Source organism: Pinus tabuliformis, chromosome 9 (assembly GCF_031772625.1).
Source record: "Pinus tabuliformis cultivar Carrire ecotype Pingquan chromosome 9, CPIR1, whole genome shotgun sequence".
Lineage (NCBI taxonomy): Eukaryota > Viridiplantae > Streptophyta > Pinopsida > Pinales > Pinaceae > Pinus > Pinus tabuliformis.
In genome coordinates this window covers 1,206,850,018-1,206,870,964 of record NC_142307.1, presented here as the reverse complement: position 1 = coordinate 1,206,870,964, position 20,947 = coordinate 1,206,850,018, and the positions used below count along the sequence as shown (strand labels likewise).

The 20,947-nt window shown below is 41.5% G+C and overlaps 1 pseudogene; it reads right to left on the bottom strand.

Moving 5' to 3' along the window:
* Positions 1-19,853: 19,853 nt before the first annotated feature.
* On the bottom strand, positions 19,854-20,399 carry LOC149152882 (uncharacterized; annotated as a pseudogene).
* Between the last annotated feature and the right edge of the window lie 548 nt (positions 20,400-20,947).

Genomic DNA, 20,947 nt, shown 5'->3' with positions numbered 1-20,947 from the left:
TTATCAGCATAGCTATAAAATTACTCAAGGTGTTCTTCAGCAGTGACACCTTCAGTCCTAGTGAACTTGGGCATATACTTCTGATATTCTCCAGTGGGCATAGCATTCAAGGGAGTGGGAAGTATTAAAGGTCCATACCTGGCGGCTATGATTCTTTCCATTTTGGTGGGTGCTTGTGGTCCTGCCATGTTTGGAATTTGTGGAAGGACACTAGCAGATGGGGCAGTAGGAAATAATGTAATGGATGGCAGAGATATTGGGATGTTTCGGATAGTATGGGAAGCTTTCTTTGGACTGAGATTCAAAGGGGAACTAAATGGACAAGGAGCTTTATGAATCTCTGCAGGTACTTCTTCATTAGCAATACTAGGCTTTAAATCTTCAAACTGCGTATCCTCAACTAAGAACTTCTCATGCAGAGACAAATAAGATTTCTGGGGCTTACCTGATTTTGATGCTCCCTTTTGTGATGTTTTCTTCGGGTTAACATTCTTCTCAGGGTCCGACACTGGGACAGCTGGAGACTTCTGCGGATTTCTTCTAGTATGCCTCACAAATTGAGCCAGAACTTCAAAGTGGAGTCGCCAAAGGATGGCCTTCCTCCAGTGGAGTCGCCAGACAGATGATTACAACCAACGTCTATGTTCAACTTTTGGAGATTATTCCTCCCCTGTTTTCTCAAGCTTCTCATCTGTAGTCTTTAGTAATACAAGCTTCTTTTGCTACTACATGTTTAATGTCCATTTCTCTTCTGTTCTATGCTTGCACCTGAACAGTTTGTTCAGGTTTTCTATGTGTTCAAGGCCATATAACTGTCATCTTATCTCTGCTTTGATATATTAGATTTGCAAGCTTCTTTGCTGCCTATGGCTAGCCATTTATATGTGTAATTATATACGCATCTGCCGGTATAGTCAGTAAGTTCATTTGCTGCCTGTAGCTAGCCATTCGTATAGTTCCATGTATGAAACCTGCTGGCATAGTCAGTGTTCTCCATCTATCCATTAAATCTACAAACTATTGAGCATTAGCAGTCTAAAGCCTTGTGTTATTGGGGGTGTTCATGCATGCCTTGAGTGTGAATAGAGCTGAAATGGTTATCCGACTTGATCCAAACCATCTTTCATTCCAATATTTCAGAGAACAATATTAAAATATATATGTTACCAGGCATCTCTGATTTACAACCTCGGAGAGTTTCCTGGAGTGATAACAGAGCCAACCAACAAAACCTTACACTACTAGCCCTTTCTGCAACAACCCATGTAGCGCAGGCTGCAGTCTCACCCAAAGCAGTATGGGGGATGCAAGAACCAAGTTTCTGCATCCAGAGAATAGTGTGATGTCTTCCAACGCCTTAGATCTGACTCCACGCAGATCAACAGACTCCTAGAGATTGTTACTGTAACTCTTTTAAAACGGCCTTCAGACCTTTGCGAAGGTCCACGATCAGTCCTTGCGGACCTTTAGCAGTCGATATATCTACTTATGTGCATCAAAAAGCAATCCTAAATTATCATTCGCGCAGATTTACTTAAGTCGTTAGTAAACATAAGAGAAATCACCAAAGACTTCGTGGAAGTGTTTAAACATGCATTTCGTACATTATTAAGACTGATTTAAGATAATCTCATAGCATTCAATCAATATTTCATAAAACAAGTCATTTATCAATGACATATAATATAAACAGACATGAACATAAATAATCAATAATTCTTCGGAAAATTGTCTTTATTGATCTTCAATTCATGGATTACAGACTCAAACTTACCTGCACACACAACTGCAGGGGTCTGTGCACTCAGTTGCAGACTCTACCTAGGCCTCAACGCACTTAGTTGCGGACTCTACCTAGGCCTCAACACACTCAGCTACGGGGCATTCCTTTCCATACCTAAGCATAGGAAGCAAAGCCTTCCTGCCTTAGCTTCTGCCCAAGACTCCTTAATGAATCCAATTCTCTATCTTAGTCCATCTAGTTACCTCTTCCTTTTGATAAGACTCAACTATTTATAGACCTTTTCATACAATGCCATGGTCCACAGGCCATGGGTGAATCTCAAAAGTGACTCAAAATTTTACTTAAAACAAGGGGCTAAGCCCCTTTGACTCCTATTCATCTATGTGTTCCGCATCCACAAATCACGGAGACTTTACATATCTTACAAAATTGTATGCAAAATTTGTCTTTGTTAACCCCAAATTGAACTAGGGGACCCCATCCCAATAGGCCCCCAACACAAAGATTGTGACTCACCCTCGAGTCACTCAGCTAGTTGTTCCACTTTCTGGCAGAGTTCGCTGAATGCTTTAGTCAATGCTTGTAGCTCTGCTATACTTTGTTCTGTTGTTTGCTGTAGCTCCTGGGCTAGTTTCTCTATGGTTGGCCCCTCTACTACCAACTGCATAGTCCTATACGTCTACTACATAGCCTTCAACTTCTCAAGAATGCTGTGTGAACTGGATGGCTTCCTCTGTCTAATTATCAAGTCATGCGCTGAGCACAAACTTCTTCTTCTTCAATTCCCGTATCTGCAACAATTTTTCTTTACCTTCCTGTAGGCATGCAAAACGTTGAACTGGTGCCAACGTCTGCACTATCATGCTTAGCTCATCGTACTATTGTTGTGCTTCCCTAAGTTCTATGCTCAACTGCTGCAATGTAGGATCTTCCTGCAAAGTATCCCAGAGGCCCAACGCTTAAGTGAAGAGCTTGTCGCACCCTTGAACGGTGACATCTAGTCGAGCCATGGATTCTTTAATTGGTGCATTCCTTTTTTCCAGCACCTTTGGCGGTGTGTTCAGTTGCAACTTCAACCGCAGCTCAACCATCTGCATCCTGAAGTCGAAATTCACCTTATCGACCTTCTCCTTCGAAGTGCGCACTACAACAACCAACTTCCTTACCTTGGGTGAGGCCTCTGCATCATTAGGTATACCTAACTCAGGGATGGATTTGCAGGCTTGCTTGACCGCTGTAACCAGGTTTTGACGTTGTGTGCACAACTCCTCCTGCTCCTTCATGGCCTGAGTATTTTTTACGAACAACTGCTGGTTGTTGACTTTGAACTCACGGACGACAATGAGTGTGCACTGCTCTATGATCTTGAGTTCCTCCATGACCCCCTAATGTAGTGCATGCAAAGACTCACATGACAACATAACAAGGTTCAACCCCATGTTTTTGACTATGTGAAGCACCGAGCATTGCTCCTCCATCTCCATGCGGATTGGCCCTTCAGGTAAGGGAAAGATTTTGACATCCTAAGGCCAGTCTATCTTTGATACTATACTCCTTCCCTGTGTTAGGCTGTCTTGCATGCCTCTTGCCTTCTCGACATCTTCCTGAATTCTGCTTGCTTGGATCTGTAGCTCGCGCAAATCCTTCTGGATGCCCCCAAGTGTCTTCATATATTGCTGCTCAAATTGCTGTAGCACCTTTGTCATGGTGTCCCTAATTTGTTGTTGATCTCATCGAGATTTCTCTTTGTTAGCACCATGGGATCCACATGCGTCTCCTTGTCAGAGTTCTATTTCTTTCGCTGTACACTCTGTTGCTCCTACGTGTGCTTCTTCAAGATGAAAGGAGTTGTTTTCTCTTCACCACCACCTTCTTCTTGCTCAGACAATTCTTGCTCATCAGTGTGGTGGGAAGCAGATTGTTTGTTGTCCTCTGCATCCTTCTGCTCACACTCTTCCCGGGCCTTGGCAGCGCGCTTCTTCTCCATGCCAGCCTTCTCTGTAGCTTCCGTAGTAGCCTCCTTCTTATTTTGCACAACCAGTGTGCGTGCAGCTTCCTTGGCGGCATCCTTTTGCTTCTGCGCAGTAGAGCTTTCTGCACTTGTGCTCATTCCTGCATCCAACTCCGTAGGCGTGCACCATTCCCATGGCCAAAGTCCCACAACTTCCTGAATATCTGTGTATATCACCATATAAGGCAACGCGTGCAATTTCTTCTTAGGGTCTTTGTGCACTTTGATCGAGACCTTGTGAAAATTGACTTTAAATTTTGCATAAGTTGAGAGCTACGCGTATAAGGTGGGGGACAATCTTGGCTGCTGGCTAATCACCATGTGCATGTCCATCTCCATGAATACCCAAAATATCTTTGTCTCCTTAACCTGTTCTGGATCTTTTGTTGCCCATAATGAGGCAAACCACGCTACCTTGGGTAATTCCTCTTTGTGCGGAGGAAACTGGCTCCTTTGGTAACTTCCAAGCAACCAAAATAATTGACAACAACAACCAGACATAGTGAAATGGCTTGCTCTCCTCTTGGGCCTCTAAGTAGTTCGCAAGGAACTCCTGACAGAGACACTTGGCCCAATTGTACTGAACCCCCTTTGCACACTACGATGCAAGTGAAATGACTGGCGCCTAAACTTCATCCGTGTGACATTTTCTCATTACCTTTCCTGCTAGGATCTAGGAAGCCAACTACACTGCCAGGTCTGATATGGATGTGATAGAATACCCTAGTGATTTTTTTAGCAGACCAAACTCCTTCTTGTCTGCCAATTTTTTCTCTCCAGTTTTTCCCCTAAACTCCTTGGCAGGCTTCACACTTTTGTAAGGTAACTTCGTGATCCTATGCATCAACATGTCGATGATAGGGATAGGCTCTCCTAGCCATAAGCACCCATCATGCACTAGCGCGAGGAGCTGGCACACACATACCATATTAATGGGGGTGTGGTGATAATGTGACACCAATAGTAGATTGAGTAGCCCTGACTTCTCAACGCCGCACAGCCACTTCATGGGCTCCAAAGTTGTAACCCCCGTGTCTTCAAAGTAGACTTTCTACATGTAATTGTGAGTCACACAGTCCAGAAACTTTGTGTGGTCTGCGAGGTCCCAATCTTCCATTTTGAGCAATGGAATATGCGCTAGCCTAGGACCCTTGAACACAACTTGCTCAGGCAGCAACGGTGTTGACACTGAAAATTTTCCCATATCGGGATCCTTCATGACCTTATCTTTTCCCTTGCACAAAGGGATATACTCAGGTATCCTTGTCATTGGCTCCACCCCTTCAACATCAGTATCTTCCAATCCCTGGAATTCTTCCTCCTCCAGGTCCACTACTATTTCTTACTGCCTATCCTTTTTCTACTTTGCCTATGTTTTGGTATGCTTCCCCAGTGACGTGCGCACTGAAACTGACTTCTTTGATTTTTCCTTCGTGGCTGGTTGCTTTTCCTTTGTAGCCATAGTCTGCTTTGGCCTAGGTGACCTTGGTGTTGTGGGCACCGCAGGTGTAGCCTCTACACTAGGCACTTTCGGTCTTGTCGCGTCGGACACATTGGCTCCCAAAATTAGGGCTCAGCGGGGTTAGTGGTAGTCATTCTCTCCATAAGTAATTCTCGGGCTACGAGAGAACAATTTGCTCATGACAAGAATTCTTCCCAAAATGCTCCGCTCATAGGAAATAGACAACAAAATTCAGCAACAAGTCTTAGAGTGTAAAGTGTTCTCTGTTGGATAGACACTTGTAATTTATAGGGGATTTTGAATTCAAATCGGACCGTTCCCCCCAAATTTTGATAATAAATGTTGTTTTGGCAGCAAATCTTCAAAATATTTTGCCTTAATTGCTGTCACCCTGCTCTTCTTAACCATTTTCTGGCCGTTAAGTCATGAACAGTAACTCTAACGGTCATTTTCCTGCTGGGCTATGCAATACCTTCCCCCTTGGCGTAGCTTCCTAAGCGCAACTTTACTGGTTTCATCTTCATCACTCCCTGCACAGCCTGCTCGGTACGTTGTCCACCAAGCTGGGCAGTGTAGTTTATAGTCTCGTGCTCCCTTGCAACTGCCTATAGCACTAAGACTATCCTGCTGCCATATAGTCATTGCACAGGATCCCCTGTATACAACTTCAACCTGCTCCCATTCACTCTTCCTATGAAGGGTTCCCCATTCAGCTTCATGAGATGAATTACGCCTCCATCGATAATTTCTTTGAAAATATATGGCCCTAACCATTACATCTGGAATTTGCCTTGAAATTTAGTGAATTTACTATCATATAACAGGACAAGATTGTTTACCTTGAATGCGCGAATATTGATATGGTGATCATGCCATGCTTTTTCACGTTCCTTCTGTACTTATTGATGGAATCCTACCAAAAATTATATTCTTCGAGCTTCATTACCTGTGTGATCTATTCCTCCAAGGCCTCGCGATCTGCCATGTTCGCCAAAGCTTCTATGCGCAAACTAGGCACAACGTATTTCATTGGCATTACGACTTCGACCCCATAGACCAATATGAACGACATTTGTCTTGTAAAATTCTTACAAGTAGTCCTATAAGCCCATAACATTGAAAGTACACGTACATCCCAGTCATTCCACTGCGCGTTCTCCAAAATCTTGTTAAAGGCTTCAACAATTTTTCTTTCATGCGCGTGATATGGTGTACTCTTCTGATGGTAAACCTGGAATTCCTTAGTCAATGCATTGATCGTTTCGTTCAAAAATTGCGTACCCCTGTCACTCATCAACACTTTCAGGCATTCAGATGTGGTTAAGACATATTCAAACAATAATTTTGCTGTTGTTGTCCCTGTACAATCCTTAACTGACTGTGCTTCTACCCATCTGGTTAGATATTTTGTCGCAGTGATAATATAGTGCGCACTTGTTTTCTCTCTAGGGGGCTGAATTGGCCCAAAAAAATCAATCGCCGACTTCTCAAATGCTTGCATGGACACCTGAGGATGTAGTGGTAACTCATCCCTTCGATATGGTTTACCAGTTCTTTGACATGCATCGCACGCCATACAGTATGCCTTGGAATCCTTGTGTAATGTTGGCCACCATAGACCTACACGCAAAATATTCTACACAATTTCTTTGCCTGCATAATGGCCTCCTACAACTCCCCCATGAGCTTCAACGAAAATGTTGTCCCACTCAAAGTACGACACATATCTTTGCAATATTTCATCTGCACCCATTTTATACAAATGTCCCACAATCACTGAAAAATCAGCCGTGCACACTACTAATTCCTTCTTTTCCTGACGTGTATATCCTTTTGGTGCCATCCCCTTAGTCAAGAAGTGAATACTGTCTGCAAAATGGTCATCCACTACGTGCACCGCAAAGAGCTACACATATGTCAACCCTTCCTCCAGATTACTAGGTTTCTCTTTTGTTTCAATCTGCGACAGAGGGTCAGGTCCCACATTTAACCTTCCTAGATTCACAATGACTTCAAAATCACACTCCTGAAACAATAGCAACCATCTACAGATCTTCCCCCCCAACACAAGCTTGTTGACCAAGTATTTCAAGGCAAGATGATCTATATTCATTTTGAAATTCCCTCCTAACAGATAATGCCTGAATTTTTGCAGTGCGTAGACCATGGCTAGCCCTTTGTGCTCAGTTGTTGAATAGTTTCTCTTGGCCTTCAATAACTTCCTACTTGCGAAGGTGATAGGATGGTGCAGTTCTCCTTCATGGCCTGTGTTAATATTGCACCAAACGCAATGCAAGAAGAATCCACATGTACATGAAACTCATTTTTCCAATCAGGGAATACCAAGATCGGTGTAGTGACAATCTTTTATTTCAACACATCTAAGTTGCACTAACATTCTTCATCCCAACAGAATGTCATGTCCTTCTTTAGCAGTTTCTCCATGGGCGCAGTAATTTAAGCATAGGCTTTGACAAATTTTCTATAGTATCCCATATGCCCCAGCATCGCACGCAGATGCTTGACATTCCTAGGGGCCTCCAAGTTTACAATCACCACAATATTTGTAGGGTCCACCATCAATCCTTGCTTGCACACAACATGACCCAACAAGATCTCGAAAGGAACACAAAATATGCATTTTTTAAAATTCAACGCGATCTGGTATCTTTGACATGTATCCAGCATCAGGCACAAGTTCGCTACATGGCGCTTCACTAATCAAAACACCGTCTAGTCATCAAAGTACACTTCTAGAAACTTATGAATGAACTCCTTGAATGATGATATGACTACACGGGAAAATATCGTAGGTGCATTCTTTAGTCCAAATGGCATCATAGGGTACTGAAAACAACCCCACTCCATCGCGAAGGTTGTCTTTCTTTGGCATGATCTTGATTTGTTGATACCTCAAGAACTTGTCAGTAAAGGAATATGCCTCCTACCCTCTGACATTGTCTAAAAGTTCCTCTATAAATGATGTTGAGAATGGATCATTGACACATGCATCGTTAAGCTTTCGCAGATCTACACAAATCCTTATTTCACCTTTTTGTTTCTTCTCTTGGACCACCATTGGGCTCACCTAATTAGATTCTTCAACATGTTCTATGATGCCTACCTCCAGCACCTTATCCAGGTCTTGGCAAACCTTTTCTTTATACTTAGGATTAAGGCGATAAGGCGTCTGTTTAATAGGCTTCAAGTCTAACTTTAATGTGATCTTCATAACGCCTAAATTGCCAATTATTCCCTTTAAGTCCAAAAACATGGTGGGGAAGAGGTCTTGATATTTTGGAGTAATTCAACAACTTTATCTACTGTGAGTCATCCCAATAATCTCTGATTTTTGTGAAATTCGGTTCTTCTTTAGTGCCAATGTTTACTTGCTTTGTTTTCAAAGGTGCAGAGATGTTCAGGTTTTCTATTTGTGGTCCTTCAACTTCGTGATGCCCTTCTGCCTCAGGAATATTGAGGTTCCTTGGGTCTTATTCTTCCTTTTTAGCGGTCACATTATAACATTCCAATGCGTGGCACAACTGGGTGCTATAGTCTAGTTGGGTCCATTCCATAGGTTCCTTCGGTGTTCTAAAGATAACTGCTTTAATCTCTTACAACACTTCATTGATGCCTACAAACCCGTCTTCAAAACTGAAAGTCAATAATAACCCTTCCTTCAGTACATCCCATTCTATGGTGCCATGGCGGAGCTTCGTTTCAAGGTACCAGTTCATGGGGATGGTATCTAAGGTATGAAAAAATATGTGTACCCACTTTGACTACGGTTCTGTGCCCCATGCCTTTGTCTATTCCACCAGGTGATAATGTGGATCATCCTTTCCATTATACTTCTCAGTCATTATTGTACTAGCACACCCAAAGCGTAGCTTCATCATTCTTCTGTAATCTCGCCATTGAACAAAAATATCGTTATGTGTACCCCACCATCATGCAGGCATAGCGCTAGCTCTAATGCTTGGAAGCGGTGGTATTCAGGTACCTCACGCTCAAATTCCTCCAAAAACAGATCTATCGGAGTTAAACCATCATAATAAGCTAATTTTCTTACCTCCTACGAAACACAATGCAATGCCTTCGTCATCATATTACATTGCAATGTAGAAATTTCATGTAAGAGATTCTGCCAATCCCTTAACTCCTCATCTGAATTAGAGGTGTAGGAACTCTCCCAGTCCCATGTAATCTGCCCATCTGCCGTCAGATTGATCTAGTCCTGATCTCGCACTGTTACCTTGTAAATTTGATCTAGTTCATCATCAATTTCTTCATAATTGTGGACTGGTTCAGTATAGCACGCCCCTTCTGTCAGATCCAGTGGCACTATAGCTTGAAGTGACTTTCTTTCAAACGACATTATCCTCTTCTTCAAATTAATGACCCCATTCATATCAATAGCCTAGTCAATTCCCAGGAGTGCGGGGTAGGGATTACTGCCATTGACAATTTTTGTCACTTAAAATTCCGCTACCGCACTCACACCTTCAATATTGTCGAGCGCCAGTATTGCAGCAAGAATGCTGCAACTCCTGGGCTACCCACTTTACTTTTATCAACCCGGTAGTTCGTAACAAACTTGGAAGCGTCGGTGCTAGATGCACAAATACTAGTTCTCACTGCAGGTTGTCACTTGGTCATCTAGCGTGAGATCACTAGGAGCTCAAGCCAACTTCTATAGATTTTAGAAGAAGATTTATGTGTGATGAAAGGAAATAAAGCTTACTATACAGATGCTATTCTAACTGCAGAAAGGAGAAATACTAGAATGTAAAGCAAAACCTAGTAAACCCTAATTAACAGGCCAATTCTACTTTTGCCAAAAACACTATGAAAACCATGAAAGAAATGCCATTACCTAGTCAAGGGAGTAAACAACATCTAACCATGCTATTTCTAGAAGTAAATAAGCAAAAAACATATTTTTGGATTTTTATGTGTTTTTATGTGAATTTAACATGCATCTAATTTATTGTGTGTGAGTGTGGCAGTGAACAAGTGGCATTAGAGGGTGGTTTTGTAGCTTGGGAGGATGTAGGATGGTGTGGATGGGTCCTAGGAGGTCTCAGGTGGCCTTCTGGAGACTTTTCCCACAACCGGTCTTCAAAATAAATCCTACGGGAAAAACTACAGGAGGACATAAGAAAACTATGGGAGGAAAACAGGGAAACTACAGGAGGCCTACAGGAGGAGCCAAGAGCAATTTTCACTATTTTGAAGGTGTGAGAGTGAGTGGAAAAGGCGGATGAAGGTTGGAATGAGGTGTTAGGGCACCTAAGGTCTACCATGAATCACCAGGAGAGAGAAAGATGATTGGGTTTGCTCAAGGAGAGAGGAAGGAGTTCTATGAAAAATGAAGGAAAATAGGGCGGAATTGAGGTGAGGTTTGGGAGACCTATAGGGCATGGATCAAATGGAGGGTGTGATTTTTGGTAAGCTGGCCTACTTCTAGAAGAGATCTGCTACATAGAAACTGACAATCAACCAAGAAAATCAAGCAACCAATGAAATGAGTGCATCCTAGGAAAAACGGAGTTTTGCATTAAAATGGCCTAAATTATGATGTATAGAAGGAAATGCTAGGAAATAATGTAAGAAAGGAAAACATGTAAAAGGAATATTGAAAATTAGGAAGTGAACATGATAAAGAAGATCTAAAGCAAAGCAAAACTGGACTATCAACCTACTAGAGAGCTGCAAACACTAGAAGTCCTAGGAATGAGGAAAATCTGTGTTTTTGGGGCAGAAAGAGAGTCTTTGCCTCAAATCATGGTCCCAGAGGGAGGAAGAGAGGCCAAGGAACTATTTCTAGCCTTTTGAATCTTCTCTAATCACTGATTAACCTACTACAGAAAGCACAAATGGAAGCAAGCTACTAAATCATCAAAAGCAACCTATTCTTAACCATAAGAGAAATACATTTAACAACAAACTAATCTACAAATTGAAGTAAAGCATACAAATACAAGTAAAGAGAAGCTTGGCTGCTTGGATTGGGCCCTAACCCAAGAGCTTCATCCCTTTGAGGTAACTCAGTGCTAGCTCAAAAAGGATTCCATCTTCATTATCAAAAAATAGCAAGATTACATAAAACTGTCATAAAATAGTAAGCTCGAAATTTGAGCAGAGTTTACGCAAGCAAAAAAGTCAACCCTAGCGAAGCCCTAGGTCTCTCTACTTATACATCTGAAGCTACCCATAGCTTCCTTAAAATCAAGGAGGCTTGGCTCCCAAAACTCGAGATAACTATCAATCATCTTCCACTTTCTTGGCTGCCTTCTAGTGCATGATTTGGCTGTTTGTACTCCGAGCTGAATGAAGGGGAATTCGAAGTGAGGAGCAATAAATGAGGGGGATTCCCTCCTTAAGTCCTCTCCTCTGTCTACTTCAAGTTATTGCTACAGTTTGACCACTAGATCCTTGACTTTGACCTCAAAATACATCAATAATTTGCATTAAATACATATTAGACCACATGGCATAATAACTAACTCAACTCACCCTATAAGCATAAATATAACCAGAAAATCATACAATAAGCTAAGAGAATGGTTGATTTGACTAGGTTAGGAGGTAAAATGATCCAATATAATTACCCATTTATGAGGCTCATCAAATATCCACTGTTAATCCATATAACCATCCCATGGGGATGATTTTTTGCTGGTTAACCATTTTGAGTTGAATCAGAGACCACTGCAGCACATGTCTCCCCATCCTCTCCCATGTCTATTTTGGTAGAACATTCATGTCGAAGCCTAGATCCAAGATGACCTGGTCCATTTCATAATCACCTATCTGCGCAGTTAGCCACATCTCTCATCTTGTTCGTGCCCTATGTTTGCAAATCTTTCTGACTGTGTGGTGTTCATCAGGGTCCTCCTCCTTGCTAGAACATTTATTTAATAATCCTCACAGGCCTTCCACAACCTTGCTATCGCACAATAGATTCATGCAAGTTTCCAAAAATGTAGTGAGAATAGAAGGATCAACCTCTGCAGGCATGCTGAGTTGTTGTATCTTGCCCCGACTTCCTGAGGTGGAGGCCTCTGCGAAGCGCTTCTTGGCTTCCATAAAAGTTTCCTTAGCACGATCCAGATCAAAGACGATTTATTTATTTGGTGCTTTTTTGATCCATCCTTATTCTTCAGGCTGTTTACCATTATCAGTGCCAAGTGTCATTCCACTTCTTAGCACAATATTAACACTTTGATCTTCTTCTCGAGGCGTAGCCCTCATCATTTGTAAATTCTGTGTCAACTACTGAGTCTGTGTTTTCTTCTCTTGCATTTTGGCTATTAGCACTGAGAATTCTTCTATAGTATGGTCAAACTATCTGCAGTATTGACATGATGGGTATGTATGATTTTGGCACTCTTGCGAATAGTGCCCCGACTGTCCACAATTGTAGTAGATAATTTGACTGCGACCTCTCCTAGGTCCTCCTCCTTCTTGGCCCCATCCTCAATCTTGATATCCTCCACACACTCCTCTGGTGCCTTGATCTGGACGACAATTTTATGCTTGCATACGGTATGCAGGGATTCTTTCCATCATTAACTCATAGCTTCGACAGTGGCGCTCATCGTGGCCCACATATTTGCAAAAATTACAGAACAACTGTTGGGTTGTCTGAACGAACTTTTGAAGTAAATGGCAATTATCCATCACATGTTTCCCAGTAACTTGACAAATGGCACACCACAACGCAACCCCATGCTCGACCCTGTTGGGGCTTCTAGTTTCAGGGGAATCAGATCCCATCCTATAATATAATTCTAGTACACGGGACAATGATCCTTATCATGCCTGTGGCCCTTGCACTTCAAACACCAAACTTCCACGCACACTTTAGGCTTAATTTCCTTGTCTTTCTTCAAAATTTGTAATTCTAGGTGTAGGATTGCTAATTGTGGGTGGATCTACTATACCCCTACGTTCATGTCCTGGATAGGTGATGTCTGCAGACTCATCGTGATCTCCAAGGCTTCTGCCTATGTTTCTATCTTCTGTTGTGACAAAGAAATTCTCAAGTGGGGTAAAAGCGATGCTATAAACCATTCGTGATGCTGGCTATCTGTGATATGCATGTTAGCCTATTTGATCTGACACTTCAACCTGTGATAAAAGGCCCAAGGCGTTTACTCGACCTTCATCATGATATCTTTAAATCCAGTTACTGATTGTGAGTCAGATTTAGGCTTACTAAACTCTTTGTTCAAAGCCGTCTTAGTCTCTGCTAGCGTTGCCAATGACCTACCAGGTCTATACTCCACAATTGGTAGCCTTAAGACACTGAGACTACACTACAAGTCTTATAAAAAAGACTTCAAACCTTCCTATCCCTCACTTTCTAGTTAAAATTGCCCCCATTTTAGTTATACAAACATGGAAGGATTGGTTTTCAAAGTTTACCAAGTGCAACGCTTCTGAGTGAGGATGGAAAACTCAATTTTTGGAAGCCTTCTCCTGGGTATTCTATCAAGTTTTAGGCTCATAGGAAAGTAGACACGCGGGGCTACTTGACCCAACAATCAAAGTTTGAAACGAGCTCCTAAAAGTTGATTAAAAAATCAATTCGGAATTGGCACGATGCTTCTGTAGGCTGGTGCAACCCTTCTGTCACTTGGCATGACCCTTCTACTGTAGGCGCGACCCTTTTTCTCCAGGCATGACCTTTTTGTCAAATGCGACCTTTTTGTTTTGCTGCGTGACCCTTCTGATTTTTGGTGCAACCTTTCTGTCAGATGTGACCTTTTCATTTTCCTTCTTTTCTGGCATGACCCTTCTGATTTCCGGCGTGACCTTTCTGTTATCTGACACAACCTTTTTGTTTTGCTGTGCGACCTTTCTATTTTGTTGTTTTCTCACCGTGACCCTTTCTCAACACAAATTCCCATTCAAGAATTCAAACCATGCCATCACCAGATCTCACAAGTTTGATCATGCCATCACCAAATCTCATGAGTTCGACCATGCCATCACGAGATCTCATGTGAATTGATCTGTGAAGGGATTATCTACAAATTTAGGAACACTTAAGAAAATTCAAAGGTTGGAAGACATAATTGAATCCTTTCTTGGTTTACATAGAGAGACTTTAACGTTGCTAATTCGACTGTGCCAAAGAACAAAAGACACCTATAACTCAATCTCAAATTCTTATCCCAACTCGACTCCTCTGTTTATAAAATAAATTCCCTTTTTGTTTGTCTCATCTCCGGACAATTATATGTACATAATCCTTCTCTTATAGTTAACTGTGAATTGCCTCGAATCCTCTGTAGGATTTGTCCCTTTCACTGACATATTTCTCCTGATCCATCATCAATTCTAAATACACATGCAGACTTGGAATTTCCTCCACTCTCAAACTATGTGAATTTGACATCAGCTCTCACATAGACTTCCTATGCACAAGACTCTAGTTCCCTTTTGGATCCTTATCACATATACTCTCTTTGCATGAAAAATTTCTTACTATCTATCAATTGTTTCAATTACATATACAGAGACTAAAACTCACACACATTCTAGCTTTCACCCACAACAAGAATTCCTTAATTCAATCTTACAGATAGAGACAATATGAAACACAATGAAATTCTATTGATTCAAAAATCTTGTACATACTTTATACTCATAAACATTTGTTCTGGTCTATCTTCTCTATGGCCTGATTTATCATGCATTTTGCCATTCCTTTTTCCTATCTAACTAATAATCACTCTTTACTCATACTCCTACTCTCTACCTCTTCTCTCCTTTCAATGCCTTTGAGGCTTACAAATATACACAAAAGGATTCTACAACCATTTCTATTTCAGATCCACAATTTATTCAACCATATCCAAAAAATCCTCTAAATCCACTTTTAACTCAACTAATTCCCTATTCTAGGATCTCCTAATCCCTAATATCTTTATGAGATATTCACAAGTCTAACATCTCTCATATTCTCTCAATTATGTGAGAATATTACATTTAAAACCTCACACACATATTTCTCACTCAAATTATTAAAAATATACAAAATTTCCTATTAAGAAATAAAAAACATCACCAAACATCAGATCCCCTAAGTCAACCAAATATACAATAATTTTCTTGGGCAGGATGCTCCTGCATCAGTTGCAAGAGGATTATTAGTGCTCCTGTAAAGTTGTAACCAACTGTGCTTTATTTATATTATCATCAGTGATCTATTGCACTATCCATAAAAAGTTCGCAACAAACCAGAACTGCTCTGGGTCTTCACTCCCTATGCCCTTGAAAATTGACATCTTTATTGCATTCACCATGTTGAATGGTGGTGGTGGAGTTGGTGGTGTGGGTGAAGGTGTATGTGTTGGAGGTGTAGGTGGTGGTGGAGTGGATGGATGGTTTGTTCTAGGAATCCCCTAAGTGATAAGCTTAACAACATTGCGCGACGTAGTCTGCCCTGCCCCTTCGTCGTCGCTTGAAGGAGGTCCAATCAGTGGACTACACTCTGGTCTAGATCCTTCAAGATTTCTAAAGAATTGTCCACTCTGCATAGCTCCAAACATCAAGGTAATGGAATCACCCTTTTTCACATAACGACATTTTAATCTAAGTATTCAATGATATTAAATACTTACCTCACAATCCCTTGAAGAATCTTCGCTCCGCTTCACTATAACTGACTGAGGTATCAACTGCAAATTCTGTAACAAATCCTCCTAGAATTCAGTCGAGCCAATGATTGACAACCCATGCGATCTTATTTTCAGAGGCTTCTAGTCCTCCCACTATTTATGGATTCCACATTTTAGGACTATCGAGCTTCCACCTTCCTTGACTGTTTGTCAATTTAGCTAACCACTCATACAGTTCAATGGGGAACGTGCAGAAGACGATCTCATATATCTCTGTATATAGATACCTATTCAACCATTGTTCCTTTGATAGGTGTGCATTCCTATTTTCTTGCGCTGAAAACTCATGAATATTGTGATCCAACTACTTTTCAATTTATTTCTTGGTCGGATTCTAATGATGCGACATCACACATCTCTTTCAGGCATATCTCGGTCCCAACAACAGAACCATTTTTTGGCTTAGGGGGGTCCTAACCCATGTTTTGAGTTAGTTGCACCAACCAAAAAAACCCTACACTACTAGCCCTTTCAGCAACAACCTATGTAGCGCAGGCTGCAGTCTCGCCCGAAGCAGTATGGGGGGATGAAAGAACCAAGTTTCTCCATCGAGAGACTAGTGTGATGTCTTCCAATGCCTTAGATCCGCCTCCACGCAGATCAAAAAACTCCTAGAGCTTATTACTTAACTCTGTTAAAATGGCCTTCAGACCTTCGTGAAGGTCCACGATCAGTCCTTGCAGACCTTTAGCAGTCGATCTACCTACTTACATGCATCAGAAAGCAGTCCTAAATCGTCATTCACGCATATTTACTTAAGTCTTTAGTAAACATAAGATAAATCACCAGAGACTTCACGAAGTGTTTAAACATGCATTGCATACATTATTAAGACTGATTTAAGATAATCACATAGCATTCAATCAATATTTCATAAAACAAGTCATTTATTAGCGGCATATAACATAAACAGATATGAACAAAAATACTCAATAATTCTTTAGAAAATTGTCTTTATTGATCTTCAATTCACGGATTATAGACTCAAACTTTCCTGTGCACACAGCTGTAGGGGTTTGCACACTCAGCTGCGGACTCTACCTAGGCCTCCGTGCATTCAGCTACGGGGGCCTTCCTTTCCCTACCTAAGCGCATGAAGCGGAGCCTTCCTTCCTTAGCTTCTACCCAAGACTCCTTAATGTACCCAATTCTCTATCTTAGTTCCATCTAGTTACCTCTTCCTTTCACTAATACTCAACTATTTATAGACTTTTTCATACAATGCCATGGTTTTTGGACCATGGGTGAATCCCAAAACTAACTTAAAACTTTACTTAAAACAACGGGCTAAGCCCCTTTGACTCCTATTCATTTACATGCTCCGCATCCACAAATCGCAGAGACTTCACATCTCTTACAAAATTGTATAGAAAATTTGGGTTTGTTAACCCCAAAATGACCTAGGGGACCCCATCCCAACAGAGAGACACACATATACATGTTTCATCAAATTTGGGCTACGTCCATGGAGAAACAACCAATCCTTCCTTTATATCATCTAGAAAAATGAAGAGATACAACCTACAACAGATCTGCTATAATTTCCTCTTCGCTCACATAGTCTCCTCTCTCTCATTCTCGCTCATAATACACATATACACAACCGCAATAAAATTCCCTCATATATAGCGAGGGGTTTCCTTCTATGGGAAAAAACCCTAAATTAAACATAAATTCTACCGTCAGATCATCCGCCTAATGGACGACTCAGATTGACTACGAAGTTACAATATTTTACAAGACAATTTTACATCTATTTTTAGCTTCGAGGGTGATGCTCCTGAACCCTCGCTGGGGGGGGGGGTGCTCATAAAATCACCATCGTCTCCCCATGAAAATGATTAAATGAGCGACTTTACCTCCCCGTTATGAACTGGGGTCCAATGGGATGATACCTATGAATAAATAAGATAATCAGGCTCCACACCCAACACATACCTTTATCCATTCACATTCCGCTTGGTTGAGATCCTCAATTTCTTTGACATTTAAACCCATGGAAGAGATAGCTTCAAATAGAATATTTGTTGCTTTAATGGTGACCAACCAAGGGTTTAATATCTCATTTTTTAAAATAGATTTGTTCCTAGTGATCTAGATAGACAAGTACAAGAACTTTGGTAGGGCATCCCAACATCTTTTTAGCAAAGAGGAGGCTTTTCGACTCCAAGGATTGTTGGACACCTAATCCTAAATGGGTTAGTGTGGAAGCCGAATGGACAAAAGAAGTCCAAGAGACCTTGGGATGTGAAACCCAACGGTCAGATATTGTACTATAAATGTAAATCATTTGTTAATAAAAATTGTACTGCATGTTTTATCTTTCATATTCTCTCTTGCTGTCCATGTGTGTTTAACATGGTATCGGAGCTATGATGTGTGGCCTGTGTAGTTTTCTTCCTCACAGTTTATGCCTTAGGTAGAAAATAAAATAAAATAAAAAATGCCATGTTATTATTTCCTGCGCAGCTGGTCTGAGTCGCCCTGAATAGCGCTGGCCTGGTCTTCATTACCTGTAACGTTCTATGCATACCTGACGCTCCTGAGCACTTTGCCTTCCTGCGGCTTCCTGCTTGTCAGAACTATCATTCCTTAGCCTCGTATGCAACGATTTTTCCCTGAGATATTATGCCCTGACATGACATTCTACTGCGCCAATTGTGTTAGGTAGAAAGGAATCGAATGCTTATCTTTTGATATCTATTGTTAATATTTGCTAGTTATGCGTTAGGTTTTCTACCCTGCAATTCCCTACCAACTCTGTCAATCCTGACATTTCCTCAGCGTTGTCGATTCTCTTTCGCCATGAATAAGCGCTGGTCTCTGTCCCATGCAATTTGTAAATAAATTCAAACAAAGAAAAAGGAAACGGTCCCTGCTCGGATTAGAGGTCAGTTTGTGAGGCAAACTAATGATATCGAAGCAGCTGGTGCTAATGGGGTTGTTTATGGTGTCGATTCCTCTGAAGATGAGGATGATGGGTATGTACATGGTTCTATCATGCCTGTTCAAATGCTACTTGTAATTCTGTTGTACGTTTAAGCGACAATTATTCATTTGTTATTGATTTCCTCAGAAAGAATCAAGAAGTTCCTCATTGTACAATAAAGCATATGGAACGTCCTGGTCGTTATCTTCGCGTCAGTCATTGTTGAGAATGTGTTGAAAGAATGAGTTGAAACTCCTGCATGGTGATTGTTGGGTATACGACCAAAGTCCCACATTGACTAGAGGTGGGGAGGATCATGGATATATAAGGATGGACAAATATCTCCATTGGTATGAGGCCTTTTGGGGTAAGTCCAAAAGCAAATCCATGAGGGCTTAGGCCCAAAGTGGACAATATCATACCATTGTGGAGATATGTGGTGTCCAGAGTCCTTACAAGTGGTATCAGAGCCATGCCCCGAAGTTAGCCAAGTGGATGAATCCTCGGAATACCGAACGAAGGTGGTGGGCCCCAGTAATATTACGATGGGATCCATGGATGAGCTCGGTTAGACAGGCGGTGTGCTCCGGATTCTTCATGGACGTGTCCTGGTACCAACACGGTGAAGAGGAGTTGACCTGGGATAGAGAAAGCTCTCGAGGCAGGTGGTGCTCCATGTAAGGCGTGTGCTTCCAATGCATTGGAGCGAAGAATCCTGGTTGGTAGAGAGTGGATGGATGGATAATCATTTGAGGGGAGGCTCGATGGTCCTTTGTTCGAGGGGAGGATTGTTGGGTATACGACCAAAGTCCCACATTGACTAGAGGTGGGGAGGATCATGGATATATAAGGATGGACAAATATCTCCATTGGTATGAGGCCTTTTGGGGTAAGTCCAAAAGCAAATCCATGAGGGCTTAGGCCCAAAGTGGACAATATCATACCATTGTGGAGATATGTGGTGTCCAAAGTCCTTACAGTGATGTATGAGGTTTTTGTTTGAATACTATGACTTAACTATTGTGCTCTCCGTAAAGCCTGCATGTATTGGCAAGTTTGTGGCTAATATGTTCATATATATGCGTTTTGAACGCTGTGGCATATAATACATTACAATAATAAAGGCCTTGACAAGTCTCGGGTAACTCAACAAAGTCTACAAGAGGATTATCCTCAAGGATAAGACTGCATTCAGTTCCATCTGCATCCCAGTTAGCTACGCTTGCTGTCACCCCCAGGAACATTTTGAAGCCTACCTTTGCAATAGCTTCTGCTGTCTCTTTAAAATCAACACATCTCGTAATATTTGATTTCGCTAGAAATTCATCTATAAGCCGAATGCCAATGTTATAACCCATTTGATCAAGCTGCTTATTAACTTCTTCAACCTCTTCAAAATCAGTTAGTAGCTGGCGCACAATGGCTCCATAGGTGAGAGTGAAGAGCTCCGCATTCACGCGTTCGACATTTGCAAAGACTGCATCGCCTGATCTCGGTACGAGGGGAGCCATGATAACCTGGATTATACTTCCTTTCTTCTTCCTTCTGCTGTTGTTGGTGTTGTATTAAACTGATGCTGCCTATGTGTGCTGATGATCGGAGTCCTGAAGCTGAATATACACAGATTCTCCAAGTGATAAATTGATATGTTGTAGGCCGAGGTAACTCTGAGGCTGGCATCATTTCCTGAGGCTTTTTGGAAGTCCGGCCACAACCTGTATCACACCCGCAGTCACCCAGTACACACTGAGATAAGTGCGGAAGGGTTCCTAAGTCTCGAAATCTGTGAGAAGCTCCTGTAGTGAAATTTGGAAGATTGGTTTAGGCCTGTACAGATTGGGATTTTCACTGGACTGAGGTAAAAAAATTGGGATGAGTATCTGAAGCAAATCGCAGGCAGAAGCATTCTCTCGGGACAGATTTCGGAAAGGTTCTTGCAAGTCTTTGAAGCAGTTATAGGATAAACTCAGATTGTTGATTAGGGTATTATTATTCGTTTTTGAGAACTGTTGGATTCAGAACTTTGTGGAATTATACTGGACTGTGAAATTGGATTATATTGGCATTATACTGAATGGTCTATTGTATTGTTGAGTAAACAGTGCTG